The 17,278-nt window shown below is 39.3% G+C and overlaps 1 long non-coding RNA gene across 1 annotated transcript in view; it reads left to right on the top strand.

Annotated features, from left to right (window-relative positions):
• The first annotated feature begins 7,500 nt into the window (after positions 1-7,500).
• Positions 7,501-17,278, top strand: part of LOC123652590 — a 10,851-nt gene continuing 1,073 nt past the window's right edge. Inside the window, exon 1 of the long non-coding RNA XR_006742019.1 lies at positions 7,501-7,581. This is a non-coding gene — a long non-coding RNA (uncharacterized LOC123652590). The remainder of the gene's footprint in view (positions 7,582-17,278) is intronic.

Genomic DNA, 17,278 nt, shown 5'->3' with positions numbered 1-17,278 from the left:
TCAGAGTTCCAGAGGTATGGGAAGGAGTGAAGATGAAATAGTATTTGAAGCAATACCAGCTGAAAACTTTCTGAATTTGGCAAAATGATAAACCTTCAGATTCAAGAAACAAAATGAATCACAAACGGGATAAATTTCCAAAACACATCATGGTTAAACTTCTGATAATCATTGACATAAATCCTACCTAATAAAAGAGTAATATGCAAATTAACCATCACTCCACTACCAGCCATGCCCACCAGCCACGCCCATCAGTCAATCAGAGCCAGTATGCAAATAAACCCAACCAAGATAGCTACCAGCCACAGAGAGCAGGAGGGAGGCTTGGGTTTCCCAGGCAACGGAGGAAGCCAAGCTTTCTGCTGCCTTTGCCGGCCTAGGCCTCCACTCAAGGCTACAAAGTTTCAATTATAGAAGGTAAACAAATTCCAACAGAAATGGCTGCAGCCAAAGAGCAAGCAGGAGGCTTGGCTACCCTCCAGGCTACAAAGTTTTAATTGTAGAAGGTAAATAAATTCCAGATACGAGGGCCTCTGCTTGGGCTGCTAGGGGGTGTGGCCAGCCTACAAACCACCACAGGCCCCTCCCTCAGGCCACCCCACACCCCAAGGGAACCCCCACCTGATCTGGGACACCCTTCAGGGTAAACCAGCTGGCCCCCACCCATGCACCAGGCCTCTATCCTATCTAATAAAAGAGTAATATGCAGATTGACCATCACTCCAACACACAATATGGCTGCCCCCATGTAGTTAAAGATGGCTGCTCCCATGTGGACACAAGATGGCCACCACAAGATGGCCAGAAGGGGAGGGCAGTTGGGAGGCACCAGGGTGCAAGGTAGGGCAGTTGAGAGGGATCAGGCCTGCAAGCAAGGGCAGTTGGAAGCCATCAACCCTGCAGGGGAGGGAAGTTAGGGGTCACCAGGCTGGCAGAGGAGGGAAATTGGGGGCAAACAGGCTGGCAGGGGAGCAAGTAGACATTAATCAGGCTGGCATGGGAGTGGTTATGGGGTGATCAAGCTGGCAGACAAAGCAGTTAGGGGCATTCAGGAAGGCAGGTAGGTGAGCAGTTGGGAGGCAGCAGTCCTGGATTTGGATAGGGATGTCCAACTGCCCGTTTAGGCCTGATCCTACTGGGATTGGGTCTAAACAGGCAGTTGAACATCTCTCAAGGTCCCAGATTGGAGAGGATACAGGCTGGGCTGAGGGACACACACACCCCCAGCCCCATGCATAGATTTTGTGCAACAGGCCTCTAGTGTAATTATAAAGGCAAGTGATATTCTGCTGCAGTGTCAAGGTATAATAAGGAGTAATGGGGAATGTGGTGAAATGGAAAGTAGATGTATCATCTAAAGGACAGCTTATTGTTCAGCTCCAGGTAGTTAAATATATGGGAATTCAGACCTGATTTCTTTGTGTGTGAAATATTAAATTTAATTGTAAGCAACTAATTATTTACATTTTAAATCAGTCTGCCAGTTTTTTAGTGAAAGGAAGTAATGAGTTTGGAACCACTCTTGAGTTTGAGTATTTACCAGACAATCTTGGATAAATCTAGAAATTCTCTAAGTCTCAGGGTCCTCATCTATAAAATATTTTAATAAAGAGTCTAAATCTATTTTTTAACTTTTCAGTGCTGACAGCTTTAAGTATTACTTTATTCTCTTTTTCTTCCTCTCATCTGGGAAAGCTAATAAGAGAAAACCAAGATGCTCCTTCCTTTGGTGCCATGAAAGATTCAAACCATGAATGCTCCTATATACTGGTATGATTATGAAGCCACAAACAAGGGATTAGATAGAAGCAAAACCCACCACTAGGGATTAGAACTAGTATGGATTGCCTGCAATATTTATGATATGTTCCCATTTCATGCCCTCAAACTTGCTCTGGTATACTCATTCAAAATTCCTGCCAAAAACAAACAAACAAACAAACAAACAAAAAAACACCTTGAAATAAAACTGACACACAGATGTTTTTATTTTTATTTTTTGGCCCATATATTTTAAATACCTTTTTACTAATCACCAATATTTTAATACCAGGAGATGCCATATAAAGATCTGGCTTTCTAGTGCTCTTGAAAATTCAGAAGATCTGGCATCACTGTACTCATGTTCTTACTTTGCTTAATAGTAGTTGCCACCTTTAGATGGAATGTGAACTTTTCATTATACTCGAGTCCCCACCATTCCATACAATTTCCATCACTAAGGCCTGATGTCAAATAGTATTTATCATTATAATTCCACTTTATTTTTAAATATAATTTGGAATTATTTTTCTACAAAATTTATAACAAGAGCAGGAAATAAAAGCTAGATCAGGAGGGTTACAATTTTCAAGAAAAAGATAAAAACATTACACCCAGCCTGCTGCACTCAATAATATAAACTTTCCAACCCCCATACGATATCTGTTTTATTCCTTAATTTTTAGATGAAGATCTTTAGACTTTATGAGGAAGTTTTATAAGAGTTTATATTTTCTCCTTGAATGTTGAGATTGCAGAAGATAACTGTAAGCTCAATGGTTAATAGAGCCAATGATATTTTTCAATTTTTTAAAATAAGAGTTATCAAAGAAATTCACAGTTACTTCTTATATGTGATTAGGCAATAATTTACATAAAAGAACTAATCAGGTGTTAATGAAATAAGTCTCCTCTAATACATATTTAATTACTACACATATCAACTGTTATGATATTTCACAAAAATAAAATGTAAATTATTTTCATTGTATTTGGACACCTAATTTACAACTTTATTTTACTTAATCCATTGCTCAACACCCAAACATAAAGTCCACGGTATTTCACTGCTTCAAATTTTGGACTAGAGAAAGTTTCATATAAAAAACAGAAAACAAAATTCTTGGGTTTCTGGTCCAGGGGATATACTTTTCTGGGTGCTACAGGGGAGCCCTAGAGAAAGACCTATTCAAAATATGACTTCCAACATTCTGCTATTATGGATAGAATTCTGCATCTCAGTATTTCTTTTAGATTAAGGCATAGAAGTTTCATCCCAAATGTAAAGCTAGTAAAGTTAGGTATCAGTGGGTACTTTTTCAGAATCATACATTCTAAATTAACATGACCTAAGAACTGTTGAATAGCATTATTTTGTGAGAGTCATGTTTAGTGCCAAGAAAAGGAATTTTAAATCTAGAATCCTATAGTTTAAAAATACATAATAATCTAGTCCAGTTTCTTTTCTAATGCAGGTATTTTGTCCTTTATACTGTACCTAAAATGAGACCATAAAGCTTTTAATCTCTGCTTCAACACTTTCACAGGCAGAATGCCTGCTGCTTCAAGAAATAACCCCACACTGCCCCACAGTAGAAATTCTGAAATAATTCTTCCTGAATAACTGCCCAACAGACACCGTGGTACAACTTTAGCACCAGGGCCCCTCAGGGTGTGTTGGAGCTCCACACTGCAAATGCATCACCACAGACACACGTATCCAGCAGGCAGGCCTCTGGAGCCTACCACTCCACAGGCAGCTCTTGGGAGCCACTGTGAGCCCCCTGTTGGGTATGCTATTGTGCAAACAGGGGTGCACTGCCCCCAGTAGAAATTATGAATTCACTCTTCCTGAATAACTGTCCATAGACACTGTCATACAACTACAGCACCAGGGCCCCCAGGGTACATCAAAGCTCTATTCCACAAACACACTGCCACAGACAGGCATTTCCAGCATGCAAGCCTACTATGACCACCACTCCACAGGCAGCTCTTTGGAGCCACTGTGAGACCCCACTGGGTGCGATACTATACAAACAAGGATGCACTGCACTATAGTAGAAATTCTGAATTCACTCTTTCTTTCTGAATAACTGCCCACAGAAACTGTTGCATAACTTCAGTGCCAGGGCCCCTCAGAGTATGTCAGAGCTCCACACTGCAAACACACCATGGGTACCCCAGTTAGCTGCCACTGGGAGCATGTATATCCAACCACAGTACAAGAGCAAAAACTGAATCTTCTCACCCTACACCTGCAGAACTCTGGACAATGCAGTTGCACTTTTCCAGTATGCAGACCTCCTGAGCCCACTGTTCCACCGGCATCTTTTGGGTGCTGCTGTGAGCCCCTGCTGGGCACACTCTTATCTAAACAAGGGTGCACTGCCCTGGAAGTAGAAATTCTGAATACCCTCTTTCTGGATACCTGCCCACAGACACGTCAATTGCTTGGCTTCAGCCAGGGCCCTTCAGAGTACGTCAGTGTGCCACACTGGCAAACACATAGCAGGCAACTCTGTGAGCCATCACTGGATGCGCATGTATCCAACCAAGGAGGCAACAGCAGAAACTGAGTCTTCCACCCTACAGATACAGAGCTCTGGACACCACAGTCATGCCTTTCCAGAGCACAGGGCTCCTGAGCCCCATCACCCTGACAGATGGTTCCTGGGTACCTCTGTGAGCCCCCATTTGGCATGCATGATTTCAAGCAGGGATGAAAGGCAGCAAAAATTGAGACATCGCTCTTCATGGCTCCTGATATCTGAACACTGCAGTTGTGCCTTTCCTGCTTGCAAGCCTATATCAAGAAAACCGAAATAGCTCAAGTAGGGAGCTATGCTAGATTACCAAGCCCAGGGGACCCTAGAGCTCACACCAGCAGTACCATCCCCAAAAGAACCTGGGTAGCAAAGCAGACAGATCTGCCAAAACCGGTTTGGCTCAGTGGATAGAGCATTGGTCTGTGGACTGCAAGGTCTCAGGTTCAATTCCGGTCAAGTGCATGTACCTTGGTTGCGGGCACGTTCCCAGTAGGGGGTATGCAAGAGGCAGCTGATCAATGATTCTCTCTCATCAATGTTTCTAACTCTCTATTCCTCTCTCATCCTCTCTGTAAAAAAAAAAAAAATCAATAAAATATGTTAAAAAAAAAAAAAAAAGCAGGCAGGCAGATCTAAGACACAGAAACAATTAAAATGTTATAGTAAAATATGGGAAGACAGAAAAGCAATTCCCAAAGGAAAGAAAAAAGAGGAACCACCAGAAAGGGAGTTAAATGAATTTGAGGCTAGAAGTTTATCAGAGAGAGAATTCAGAGTAATGGTTATAAGAATGCTCAAACGGCTGGATGATGAATACACACAACTCAATGACAAATACCCAAAACTCGATAAGAATTATAAGGAGCTGAATGAGAATGTCACTAACATGAAAAGGAGCCAAGAGGAATGACATAGCTTCAATAATGAACACAATGGAAGACTTAAACAGTAAACTAGAAGAAGCTGAGGACTGCATCAGCGAGCTATAAGACAAGGTAGGAAAAAACACACAAACACAGAAGAAAGTGGAAAGAAATTGAAAAAGCAAGAGGAGAGCCTAAGGGAGCTTTGGGACAGCACAAAGTGAAACAGCCTCTGCATAATAGGGGTACCAGAAGGAGAGGAAGAGAAGCAAGGAAAACATGTTTAAAGAAATAATGACTAAAAACTTTCCCGAAGTTGGCAAGAATAAATCTACACAAGTCCAAGAAGTACAAAGAGTCCCAAACAAGATGAACTCAAAAAGAACAACACCAAGACACATCATAATTAAATAGGCAAACATCAAAGACAAAGTATGAATCTTAAAAGCTGCCAGAGAGAGACAGAAAGTAAAATACAATGGATCTCCCATTGCAATATTGACTGATTTCTCAACAGAAACACACCAGACCATAAGGGAATGGAATGGAATATACAAAGTGATTCAAATCAAGGGACTGGATCCAAGAATACTATACCCAGAAAGGCTATCATTCAAAACTGAATGTGGAATCAGGAGCTTCACAGACAAAAAAATGGCTAGGAGAATTTATTGCCACCAAGACAGAAATCCAAGAAATTCTGCACATATCTAATACCAAAATCAATAAATATATTTTAAAAAAGAAGGAACAGAAAGGCAAGAAGAACCACAAATATTAAGTATAAAAATGATGACAAATACTTATCAATAATATCATCAAAGATAAATAGATTAAATGCCCCAATCAAAATACATAGGGTAGCTGAATGGAAAACAAAAAAACAAAACAAAACAAAACAACAACATGACCCACATATTTGCCATCTGAAAAAAACCCATCTCAGAACAAAGTATTCACACAGACTAAGAGTGAAGGGATGGAAAATTTTTTCAGGCAAATGGCAATGAGAAAAAAGCTGGTGTCCTAATACTTATATCTGACACAATAGAACTCAAACTGAAGGATATAACAAGAGACAATTCAAATGTAACTCTGGTAAACATATATGCACCCAATACAGGAGAACCCAAATACATAAAACAACTTCTGGAAGATATCAAGGGAGAGATTAATAGCAATACAGTCATAGTAGGGGACTTTAATACCCCACTGACACCACTGGATAAATCCTCTAAACAAAAAATCAGCAAGGAAACAGCAATTTTAAATGACTCACTAGATCAGATTAACTTATTTGGCATATTCAGAATATTTCACCCCAAAGCCACAGAATATACATTCTTCTCCAATGCACATGGGACATTTTCAAACATAGACCATTGTAAATATTTCTCTCTTTTCCATATCCAGTGCATCTAGAGAGTGGTATGTTTCCTGAGTAGGGGATGCTGTGGATTGAAAAAATTAAAGAAAGAGACTGACACAGAGACAGAAGGAAAAAGCTGTGGCCAGGTGGTACAACTGTCCTCTGATGGAGAGAGAGTGACCCAGAGCAGATACAGCAAGTTTATTTTATACAGCAAAATACCAGGAAGATTTACTAAAGCCAAAGACAAAGGAGATTATGTGCATTCTTGTGGCTTCTTTGTAATTGTCACTTCTGAGTGGGCAAGAATAATCATGTTTGTTCCAGGTGCTTGGCTGGATTTAGATAATGAAACCCACCCCCTGGCGCCTGAACTGAAGATAACACACCTACCTATGGCAAGGTGTGTTTCCAGGAGGTGACTCTGCTGTAGCCACTGGATTCAGATGAAAATAATTAAAGAAATACTCATGTACCTTCCCAGGCGCACTCTACAAACCACATATTAGGGAACAGGGAAAGTCTCTTCATATTCAAGAGGATAGAAATCATAACAAACATCTTCTCAGATCACAATGGCATAAAACTATTATACAAATCAACTACAATAAAAACAATAAAAAAATCAAATACTTGGAGGCTAAATAGCATGCTATTAAACAATAATTGGGTTACTAAAAAAATCAAAGAAGAAAGAAAAAGCATCCTAGAAACAAATGGCAATGAAAACACAATAGTCACAAATCTATGGGCACAATGAAAGCAGTCCCAAGAGGGAAGTTCAAAGATCTACAGGCCTATTTAAAAAAAAAAAAAAAAAAAAAAAAAAATGGTAATAAATTATCTAACTCTACAACTTAAAGAATTAGAAAGAGAGCAACAAGAAAAGCCCACAATATCCAGCAGGAAGGAAATAATAAAGACCAGAGCAAAATAAATGACATAGAGACCAAAAAAAAATAATAATATAAAAGATCAATGAAACCAAGAGCAGGTTCTTTGAAAGGATAAGCAAGATTGATGAACCTCTAGCCAGGTTCATCAAGAAACAAAGAGAGAGGATACAATTAAACAAAATCAGAAATGAAAGAGTTGAAGTAACAACTGACCCCCTTGATATACAAAGGATTATAAAAAAAAATACTACAAATATTTATAATCCAACAAACTGGACAGCCTCGATGATGTGGACACATTCCTAGAAAATTACAACCTTCCAAAACTCAATCAGGAAGAATAAAAAATCTGAATAGGCCAATATCTCTTGATGAAATTGAAAGAGTAAATAAAATGCTTACAGCAAACAAAAGCCCTTGAGATGATGGCTATGGGGGAGTTTTACCTAACATTCAAAGAAGAACTAAAACTAATTCTTCTTAGACTACTCCAAAATTTTCAATTAGAAGGCAAACTTTCAAGCTCTTTCGATGAAGCCAGCATTACCCTAATCCCAAAACCAGATAAAGTCACCACAAAGAAAGAGAATTGCAGGCCACTATCCCATAGATGCTAAAATCCTTAACAAAATTCTAGCAAACTGGATCCAGCATTACATTAGAAAGATCATACACCATGACCAAGTGGGATTTATTTCAGAAATGCAAAGCTGGTACAATATCCTCAAATCAATAAACATGATACAGCTTATAAACAAATAGACAAAAATCTCACAGTCATGTCAATTGATGCAGAAAAGTCATTTGTCAAAGTCCAACACCATTTTCTGATAAAAATGCTCATCAAAGTGGGAATATAAGAATCATATATCAACATAATAAAAGCGTTATATGACAAACCTCCAGTCAGTATCATATACAACGGGCAAAAACTAAAACTATATTCCTTAAGAACAGGAACAAGTCAGGGATGACCGCTTTCACCAATCCTATTCAACATAGTATCAGAAGTGCTAGCCAATGCAATAAGACAAGAAGAAAAAATAAAAGGCATTCAAACTGGAAAGGAAGAAGCAAAATGTTCATTATTCGCAGATGACATGATACTGTACAAAGAAAACCATAAAGACTCCATTAAAAAACTATTAGATTTATTAAATAAAATCAGCAATGTAGCATGATACAAAATTAATGCCAAGAAATTCATGGCATTTTATACACCAACAGTGAACTTAAAATGAGAAAGATTAAAAAAAAATCCCATTTACCATTATACCAAAAAAATTAAGATACCTAGGAATAAACTTAACTAAGGAGGCAAAAGAACTTTACTCAGAAAACTACAGGATGTTGAAGAAAGAGACAGAAGACATAAACAAATGGAAGAACATACCATGTTCATGAATTGGTAGAATCAGAATCATTAAAATGTCCATACTATCCAAAGCAATCTACACTGAGTGGCCAGATTATTATGATCTCTGAATGCATAATAATCTGGCCACTGAGTGTATATCCTATATAATAAAAGGTTGATATGCAAATTGTCTTCTCAACTAGGAGTTTGACCAGCAGGCAGGCCAGCCAACTGTCCATGTCTCCTCCTCCTGGCCAGGCTGGCCTGACCATGCATGAATTCATGCCCTGGGCCTCTAATATATATGTAATTTTTTTCTGATAAAAATGCTCATCAAAGTGGGAATATATATACTGAGTGGCCAGATTATTATGAGTTCAGAGATCATAATGATCTGGCCACTAAGTGTATAAATTCAATGCACTCTCCATTAAAATACAAATGGCATATTTCACAGACCTTAATACAAGATATCATGCTATATTACAAAGCCACTTTTCTCAGAACTGCTTGTTACTGGCACAAGAACAGACATATAGATCAATGGGATAGAATAGAGAACACATAAATCGAGCCAAATCTCTATGTTCAAATAATATTTGACAAAGGAGGCAAGAACGTACAATGAAATCAAACTGTTTCTTCAATAAATGGTGTTGAGAAAAAATGGACAGATACATGCAAAAAAAAAAAAAAAAAGGAAACTAGACCACAAACTTACACCATACACAAAAATAAATTCAAACTGGATAAAGGACTTAAATGTAAGAAGGGAAAACATAAAAATACTAGAGGAATTCAAAGGCAAAAAAATCTCAGAGATATGAGAAAGCAATTTCTTCCCCGACACTACTCCTAGGGCAATGGAAACTAAAGAGAAAATAAACAAATGGGGCTACCTCAAAATAAAAAGTTTTTACATGGCAAAATAAACCCTCAACAAAATAACAAGAAAGCCCACTGCATGGGAGAACATATTTGCCAGTGTTATCACTGATGAAGGTTTAATCTCCAACATTTACAGGGAACTGAAACAACTTAACAAAAGTAAAATAAACAACCCAATCAAAAAATGGGCAATGGAGCTAAATAGATACTTTTCGAAAGAAGACATACGGAAGGCCAAGAAACATATGAAAAGATGCTCAAAGTCACTAATCACCGGAGAAATGCAAATCAAACAACAATGAGGTACCATCTCACACCTGAGAGAATGGTTATCATCAACAAATCAACAAATGACAAGTACTGGGGAGGATGCAGAGAAAAAAGAACCCTCGTGCACTGCTGACTGGTGCAGCCACTGTGGAGAACAGTATGGAGGTTCCTCAAAAAACTAAAAATAGAACTCCCATTTGACCCAGTGATCCCACTTCTAAGAATATATCACAAGAAATTAGAAACACCATTCAGAAAGTATATATGCACCCCTATTTTCATAGTGGCACAATTTACCATAGCTATGATTTGGAAACATCCTAAGTGCCCATCAGCAGACGAGTGGATTAAAACAGTGGTACATCTACACAATGAATACTATGCTGTGGTAAAGAAAAGAAGGAATTCTTACCATTTTCAACAGCATGGATGGACCTGGAGAGCATTATTCTAAATGAAATAAGTCAGTCAGAGAAAGATAAATATCACATGATCTCACTCATTTGTGGATTATAATTAACAACATAAACCAATAAATAAAAACAGATCCAGAGACAGAGAAACATCTATCATGCTCAAACCTCAGAGGTACAGCAGGGGAGAGGAGAGGTAAGGGGGAGAGATCAAGCAAGAGACTTGTATGCATACATATAAGCATAACCAATGGATGCAAACAACAGAGATTGAGGGTGAGGGCAGGACTGGGGTGGGGTGCAATGGAGTAATAACCACACATTTGTAATACCCTAATCAATGAAAAATAAAATAATAAACTATAAAACAAAAAGAAATATCCCCATTCTGTTTTCTAATCAGGTATTTTTTCTCTCTGTTGAGTCAAAATGTAGCTCTCTCTGTGTTTCATTTATTCACTGTTCCCATCTCAAAATTTAGAGGGAAAAAAATAGTTTCCTTTAAAAGAATTCTAATGTGAGAGTTTAAACCATGTTTTTAAATAAGCATGATATTAAGCTGACTAGAAGTAGCAGCCAAAGTCACATTTGTAGCAGAGAAGAGTGTTCCTCCACTATTTATTTTTCTCATGATTAATATTTAAAGTATAGTAAGATACCTTTTCTCAATGAGCTTCTTAAAGAATAGAATGAGTCTGAGTCAACTGCAAGCCAAATAATCAGGCATCAAGGAAAGGAAAATTCAATAGTTTGAAATGTTAGGTGGTTAACAGGTTCTGATTCTTGACTGGGTTATAAGTGGTGATAATTATTCCTTCATGAACAAATCTGAGAACTGAACAAAGACTGCTGAGATAAGGAAATGGGAAATTGCTCACAGCTACCATTATTTCATCATGATTAACCAAAAACTAATGGGTATGATTCTTAAGTAGCACTTGGGTGTTTTTTGATTTTTTTATTTTGTGTGTGTGTGTGTGTGTGTGTGTGTGTGTGTGTGTGTGTGTGTGTGATTTCCCACATAATTATAAGAATTAATGGGAAAACATACCTGTGAATTATGGCTTCATCCTACTGGAAATGGTTACACACATACATATATTAAGAGCCCTGAACTTACTTACCTTGAAGACTCTTGCCAAGTACCTCAGACAGCAGTTTTCAATAGACCTCTTTGAGTCATGTCACTAATTTCATGCTTTGCATAAATCTCATGCTGCTTAAAACTTACAGATAATCAGAATAAAAAGACAAATCTGTTTCCATTATGAAACTTTGCTTAAATGTTGCATTGGAAATGCAATATATTTTCTCTCTTTTTTTTTCTTTTATAAGACATACTAGAGGCCTGGTACACAAAATTTGTGCATGAGTGGATGTCCCTCAATCCAGCCTGCACCTTCTCTAATATGGGACCCTTTGAGGGATATCAGACTGCCCATTTAGGCCCTGTCCCACCTGACTGCTCACAATCCAGTACTGCTGGCTCCCAACTGCTCGCCTGCCTGCCTTCCTGATTTCCCCTAATTGCTTCTGCCTGCCAGCCTGTTCACCCCCTAACCACTCCCCTGCTGGCCTGATTGATGCCCAACTGCTCCCCTGCCAGCCTTTTTGCCCCTAACTACCCTCTCCTGCAGGCCTGGTCACCCCAACTGCCCTCCCCTACAGGCCTAGTCCCCCCTAACTGCTCTACCCTGCAGGCATGGGTCCCCCCCCAACTTCCCTTCCCTTCAGGTCTAGTCACCCCCAACTTACCTCCTCTGCTGGCCTGATCACCCCTCACTGGCCTCCCTTCTAAGTCTGGTTCCACCCAACTGCTTTCCCCTGCTGGCCTGATTGCCCACAACTGTGCTTCCTTGCAGGCGTAGTCCCTCCCAACTGTCCTCCTCTGCTGGCCATCTTGTGGTGGCCATCTTGTGTCCACATAGAGGCAGGAGTTTTGACCACATGGGGGCAGCCATCTTGTGTGTGGGAGTGATGGTCAATCTGCATATTACTCTTTTATTAGATAGGATAGAGGCCTAGTGCATGGGTGGGGGCAGGCTTGTTTGCCCTGAAGGGTGTCTCAGATCAGGGTGGGGGTTCCCTTGGGCCATTGGGCCACCTGGGCGAGGGGCCTGTGGTGGTTTGCAGGCTGGCCATGCTCCCTGGCGACCCAAGCAGAGACCTGGGTATCTGGGATTTATGTATCTTCTACAATATAAACTTTGTAGGTGGAGCAGAGCCAAGTCTCCAGCTCACTCTGTAGCAGCAGCCATTTCTGTTGAGATTTATTTATATTCTATAATTGAAACTTTGTAGCTTTAAACAGAGGCCAAGATAGGCCAGTGCTGCAGAAGCTTCGGTTCCTCCATCACTGGATGCAACACTAGCCTTCTGCTCTTTCCAGCTTCATGGCTGCCGCCATTTTTGTTAGGATTTATTTATCTTCTTTCATTGAAACTTTGTAGCTTTGAGTAGAGGCCTGGGCCCACCAGGGTGTGGAAAGCTTGGCTTCCTCCATTGCCAGGGAAACCCAAGCCTGCTTGCTCCATGGCCGCAGCCATCTTGATTGGGATTAATTTGCGTACTTTCTCCTGGTTGGCTGTTTGGTGTGGCTTGTAGCAGAGTGATGGTTAATTTGCCTATTATTCTTTTATTAGATAGGACTAGAGGCCCAGTGCATGAAATTCATGCACTCAGGGAGGGGGGTTCCTCAGCCTGGCTTGTGCCCTCTTGCAGTCTGAGAGCCCTCAGGGGATGTCCGACTGACGGCTTAGGCCCGCTCTCAGGCCTAAACTGTCAGTTGGACGTGCTTAGCCCTGCTACAGAGATGAGAGAGGCTCCTGCCACTCCTGTTGCACTTGCCAGACATAAGCCTGGCTTCTGCCTGAGTGGCACTAACCCTGTGGGAAAGCACTGACCACCAGGGGGCAGCTCCTTCATTGAGCATCTGCCTCCTGGTGGTCAGTGCATATCATAGCAAGTAGTTGAGTGGCCTCAGCATATCATTAGCATATTACACTTTTATTGGTTGAATGGACAACCGGATGACCAGACACTTAGCATATTAGGCTTTTATTATATACGAGAACATAAAAGGATTAAAAGGAAGGAATTGGCAAGTCAGAATAAATATCCCCATTGAGTGATATTAAATCAATCAATCTCTGGACTTAATTTTCCTTGTCTATGTGAACAAGGTACTGCTGATAAAAGTAGATAAATGAGAATTGTACACACACACCCTAAACTACATTCAGTGATGAAATGTTCAAAATTTGGAAATGAATTGTGTAAACAACTTCTACATCTGCCTGTGTAATAATCACAAAGTTATTAACATCTGAGTTTTATACAAGAATTTACCAAAGATTAACTCATTAGTAAAAAAAATAACAAAGCATGCAATCCTAGGGCATGGATAAATTTCTTATACTTCTCATATTAATGGTATTTGTTTTCAGTAATTAGTTTTCATCTGCTTTGAAGACTTTAACTTGCCAAATTATCACAAACTTGACTTAACTGGCCTTCCCTGAGATTATTTTTTTATAACGCATGTGAAATTGAAACTGCAATATTTGGCTCAGAAAAAAAGCCGTGTTCTAGCCAGACATCAAAAGATCAGTTCCTAGATTTAGCTGACGTAGGAGACTTTGGGTAAGTCATTCAGTTTCCCCAGATCTCTTCAACTCACTAAGTTTAGCATGAGTCGAGAGTCTCTAAGATCCCTTCCAATTTGAATATTTACTTAAGGTCTTAACCTTATATATTGAGCAGGCATTGGTCACTAGCTGTCTATCTAATATCTCATAATGGTTAACAAGTCAGTTTTGATTGTACTGACTAATCTTTTAAATGCCTAACCAAACAGTATTTAAAACCAGCAACTAGCCTTGAAACTAAGTAGTAAACTTTATTTTATCAGCTTTATGGAGCTTGAAAAGTACTATTTGGGGTTGCATCTATATGACAAAACCAGAACCTTTTGGACATAAAAGAAAGAAAAAAGCACTTTGAAGATGACCAAACTGTTTTTAAAGAAAATTATAAGTTACAGTCCTAGCTGATTTGGCTCAATGGATAGAGTGTCAGCTTGTGGACCAAAGGCCGGGGAGGATCCTGCAACCAAACCATAACACAGGTATGTGCCCGATTCCAGTCAAGTGCACATACCTTGGTTGCAGGCTCCTCCCCGGCCTGGGTCCTGGTTGGAGCTCCTGAAGGAGGCAATCAATCCATGTGTTTCTCGTATTGTCTTTCCCTCTTTCTTATATTCTCTCTAAAAATCAATGGGAAAATATCCTTGAATGATGGTTAACAACAAAAAAAAGTTACAACCATAGTTAAGATACTTATCCTCATCTCTAAATCCCCTTAGGGTTATGCTCCTAAATTTGTTATCCTACTGGCTAGGGGCTAGAACTGATTGTTAGGTGTGGCCAATGCCACAGGGAAAGCTCTCTATGAGGGAAATTGCTGGTTTAGAAAACATAGCTATTAACCTTGAACATCTTTAATTGCCCACCAATTAAGAATAAGCACCCCAAAGCTCCCAGTGATTAAACTTTATTACCCCAAGTTACCCTCACAGGCTCTCCTACTTACTTAGACCAAATAGCAGAATGATAAACTGTAATACTTTTAACATTTTCATAATGTATTTTGGTTCTGCTGATATAAAAAATACTTTATTGCCCTAAAAATGTGTTGGTTGCTGCAGTGAAGAAAAAGTATCCTAAGATGTTTACACTATTAACTGAGGGAAAACTTAGCTTTAGAGGAAACAGTTTCATAACTGGTATAACAAGAAAATCAATAGACTAAGAGACAGGAGACCTAGATTTTAGATCCAATTCAGTATGAACATAATGACTAAGGAATCACCAAAGTTCTCTGGGCCTCAGTTTCCTCAGTATTAATAGTGTGTCTTTAGTACTATTTATTTTATACTTTGCTAACTGCAAGGCCAACGACTAGATGTAGCTAAAAGAAATAAATACAGGTAATGAAAATAAAGAAACAAGTACCTTAATACCTTTTGAGCCTACAGAGTATATGTGTGTGTATATATATATACTGAGTGGCCAGATTATTGTGACCACCTAACATTTGTAGGCAAATTAGCTATACACTGCATCATATGAAATATGGAAGCTGAAGGCCTGTTTGAACACCTTTGCTGTCTGCAGTTACCAAGATAAAACGCATCCAATTCACACAGGAACACAAGGATTGGACAGTTGAGCATTGCAAAAAAGTCATGTGGTCCAATGAATCACATTTGCAGTTGCATCATGCAGATGGCAGAGTGAGAATTACGCAGAAACAGCATGAAAGCATGCACCCCACATACATGAGTACAACCCTTCAAGCTGGTGTTATGGTTTGGGGCATGTTTTCCTGGCATGATTTGGGCACTTTAATTTGTGTAGAACAATATCTGAATAGCACAACATACCTAAGTATCATTGCTGATCAAGTTCATCCTATTATGTTGATGGCATATCCCAATGGAGATGGCTTCTTCCAACAAGACAACGAGCCATGCCATGGTGCTCGTATTGTGCATGAGTGGTTTCAAGAACATGAGGGAGACTTTACCTTGCTTAGGTGGCCCCCACAATCACCAGATCTTAATCCAATTGAGCATTTGTGGACGAAGTTAAAAGAGCCATTAGGCAGATGGTTCCACAACCATCAAATCTCACAGAACTGGACAGTGCTATTCATTAGGTATGGTGTCAGAGACCTCGCATCACCTTTCTTTTTTTTTAAGTTCTTAATTGATTAAGGTGTTATATATGTGTCCTTATCCCCCCATTACCCCTCCATCCTCCCAAGTCATGCCCCTCCCAATTGTCTGTGTCCATTGGTTAGGCTTATATGTGTGCATACAAGTCCTTTGGTTGATCTCTCCCCCTTACTCCCACCCTCCCCTACCTTCCCTCTGAGGTTTGATGTTTCTCTTTCTCTGGATCTATTTTTGTTCATCAGTTTATGTTGTTCATTATAATTCATAAAGGAGTGAGATCACGTGATATTTATTTTTCTCTGACTGTCTTATTTCACTTAGCATAATGCTCTCCAAGTCCATCCATGCTGTTGCAAGATTGTAAGAACTCTTTTTTTTTTACCATAGCATAGTTACCAGTTTTTTAATCCACTCATCTGCTGATGGACACTTAGGCTGTTTCCAAACCTTAGCAATTACAAATTTTGCTGATATGAACATAGGGGTGCATATATCCTTTCTATTTGTTATTTCTAGTTTCTTTTGATATATTCCTAGAAGTGGGATCACTGGGTCAAATGGAAGTTCCATTTTTAGTTTTAGACAAGTTCCATTTTTAGTTTAGAAGAACCCTGGTGCACTGCTGGTAGGAATACAGACTACTGCAACTACTGTGGAGAACAGTATGGAGTTTCCTCACATCACTTTCAACATCTCATGGAGTCAATGCCAAGAAGAATCCCCACAGTATTGAAGGCAAAAGGTGGCCCAATGGAGTATTGATGAGATGGTCATAATAATCTGGCCACTCAGTGTATATTTGAATGTTTTCCAAAGCACCTGATGCAATAATCATCCACCATAAAAGTTACCAGAGGAAGGTGAGAATATACATGAACATTATTGGAAATAAAAAATGATAGATCTGTTGACAAAATATTGATAGCTTTGCTACCGCTTTATTTAGACATTCAAAAGCATTAACAGCATTCAATAGGCTTCCTTTCTCTGAGCTTCTGTAGAGTGGTGTAACTCTGAACATACTTTTAACAAATAAAAAACAAAATCTTAGCAAGCCAATACACAATGCAATACCTTTGGGCTCTAACTTTTTCTTTTTCTTTTTCTTTCTCCATCCCTCATCCTTCCTTTTCTTTCTTCCTTTCTTTCTTTCTTTCTTTCTTTCTTTCTTT

The sequence above is a fragment of the Pipistrellus kuhlii genome, unplaced genomic scaffold (genome assembly GCF_014108245.1).
Source record: "Pipistrellus kuhlii isolate mPipKuh1 unplaced genomic scaffold, mPipKuh1.p scaffold_m20_p_19, whole genome shotgun sequence".
Taxonomy (NCBI): Eukaryota; Metazoa; Chordata; class Mammalia; order Chiroptera; family Vespertilionidae; genus Pipistrellus; species Pipistrellus kuhlii.
Note: the sequence above shows the minus strand (reverse complement) of the source record. Positions and strands in the feature narration are given on the sequence as shown.